Raw genomic sequence first — 2630 nt, 5'->3', positions numbered from 1 at the left:
TCCCCAACTGCTCCCGCCGCAGTGTCAGTTCCTGCCATGTTTTGGCAGAGAGGCGTGGGGCTATTAATTGCACGGGTCCCGTCCCGTATCATCCGGCATGTCTCGGGATAACATCACCAGGATCAAGGCGTTCCGTCTGCCGCCCTGCTGTGGCAGAGGAACAAGACAGGGCGGGCACGCCGGGTTGCTCTGCGGCTGCCCGGTGGGCCCTCTCTACGGCGCCCGTTGTCAGGGCGTTTATGGTGATAGGTGACCGGGCGTGCGGCGTTTTTTCCACCCCTGGTCACTTCACCCAGAAGAAATGATGACGCCTTTTCCAGTCGCGGTGCCTTGGAACTTGTGCCCCCCTCCTTCCCGTTCGGGGCATGTCACAGCCGGCGAGGGCTTAAAAGAGCCGGTGGCACAGAAGAAAGGATCGATCGAACAACCATCCAACAAGCCATCGATAAACAACCAAAAGAGGGCAACAATCCAAGCATCGAACACAGAAGCACCAAGAACCGAACCATAGACCAACCCAAGGCACAGTCCCTGCCCAAGAACAAGGAGCCTCAAGCTCTTGGTTAGACAAATATTCTTGTAACTAGCAACATCCTTGAGGGACTTCCTCAGGACAGTTATTACATCCATACAGGAGTAGGGTATTACGCCCCCGTGCGGCCCGAACCTGTCTAAATTCTGGTGCATTTACTTCTCTTTGCACCAGATCATCACCCCCACCACCGGCCGTTGCATTTACTCTCATTCATTTCTCCGACGAACTTATTCAGGATCATCCCCCCGGCCGAATCTCTAAAAAGGGGTCTCTCGGGATCCCTGCGACAGGAGTTAATCCTCCGACAGAAGGCAACACATAAAATTGGTCCGGATGCAGCAATGTTGAATCTGTTCTCTACCACTCCAGATGATTTCAAACTTGACTGTGTTAAGTAGATGGTGTAAATATAGCCTCAAGAAACCTGCCTTTTGGTGTAAATACAGTCTCAAGAAACCTGACTTTTGGCGTAAATACAGTAGATGGTTGGAACCAGTTCGGCAGGGTCTTCAAAGTGTTAGGTGGATATTTTGTTGTAAATATGTAAAGTGCTCATGGATGTGCTCCTTGCATCTACGAAATGTTTTTTGCAAATCTTTTTTAAAAAGTTTTTGCATTCCCTTTTTGTGAACAATTTTTTTTCATTCCCTTTATATATGACAACTTTTGCGTAAAAGGTATAGTAGGAAAAGTTTTCTATAAAACTTTGTATGAATTTTGGGAAAGTATAGTAGGAAAACTTTCTATGAAGTTTTGCAGTACAAGTTTTATGGATAAGTTTAGTTAAAAGTTTATCAAAAAGTTACCTGCTAGCGCACAAAAAAGGATCTGCTCTAATTTTGACCGCCCGATTTATGGCCACAGGCGCTCAGCCACCGGTGGCTTAGGAGGCACTGGGGTCAAGCCATCAAACAACTTATTCAACTCGAATCCACCGCGAATTCTCCTCCGCCTCCTCGTCAACAGCCTCTGGCTCCGCCGGTTGTCCAGCCAAACGCCAGGCCACCGGAGCCAAGGTCAGCCGCTGTCGCCTTCTCATAGGTAGGTGATCCAGCAGCCATATACCTCTCTATGTACCGCTGTATCTAAGTAAACTCTAAACTAGCCATATTGTCGTATGTATAATTATGTAGTTAGTCGTATGCAGGGAAAAATTATCGCCGATATGGAAACCGATAAACCCGATTTTCCTGTTTACCCATGGGTCCCGATTAAATTTGTTACCGGCCAAAATTTTCGGTGTTTTTTGAATTGCTGCCGCGCTCTGCTGCACAACACAGTTTCAGCGGCCCGGCCCACACAACAAAGCAGCTCCAGGTCTCCAACCCTGTTCTCCCAACTCCCAATCCCCATCCCCATCTCCTGTTCCCAGCCGCCGCCATCGCTACTCGTTGCTGCGCCCGTGCGGTGCGGCTCGAGTGAAGCTCGGCTGCTCGGGCTCCAGCGGCGGGAGCGGCCGCGCGGGCCTGCGGGAGTGCGGGCAGCGGGCTGCGGCTGCTCGGGTGTCCAACGGCGGGAGCGACCGCGCGGGGCTTCGGGAGTGCGGGCAGCGGGCTGCGGCTGCTCGGGCGTCCAGCGGCGAGAGCGGCCGCGCGGGCCTACGGGAGTGCGGGCTGCGCTGCGGCTGCGGTGCGCGCCGTGCGCGGCCGAGCGAGCGGCGCGACTCAGGCACTCAGCAAGCTAGAGGCGGCGCGGCTCGGCGAGCTAGAGCGGGGCGCGGCTCGGCGTGCAACAGCGGGGCGCCAAGCAAGAGGCGGCGCGGGCGCGGGCGCGCGTCCCGGCGAGCAAGAGCCAAGAGGCGTCGCGGGATCTGCTGTGCACCGTGCTCTGCTGTGCCCGTGCTCTGCTCGGCCGTGCACTGTGATCTGCGCTTCGAACGGCTGCCCTCTGCTGTGCTCTGTCTGCTGCACTCCCCATCCCCAGTCGGCGTGGTCTGCTCAAGCCTGGGTCTGCTGTGATGGTGATAGAAGGCATGGGAGGGGCGGATCGCTGTGACAAAGGCACGGGCGTCGCCAGCGCATCGTCCACCAGTGGCGCCGCTGGTAGGAGCACGGTGACAGATGGTGCTGTTGAGGTGGTCACTCAAGCTGGTAGT

This window comes from Phragmites australis, chromosome 24, assembly GCF_958298935.1.
Source record: "Phragmites australis chromosome 24, lpPhrAust1.1, whole genome shotgun sequence".
NCBI classification, from domain to species: domain Eukaryota; kingdom Viridiplantae; phylum Streptophyta; class Magnoliopsida; order Poales; family Poaceae; genus Phragmites; species Phragmites australis.
This window is presented reverse-complemented; position numbering follows the sequence as displayed.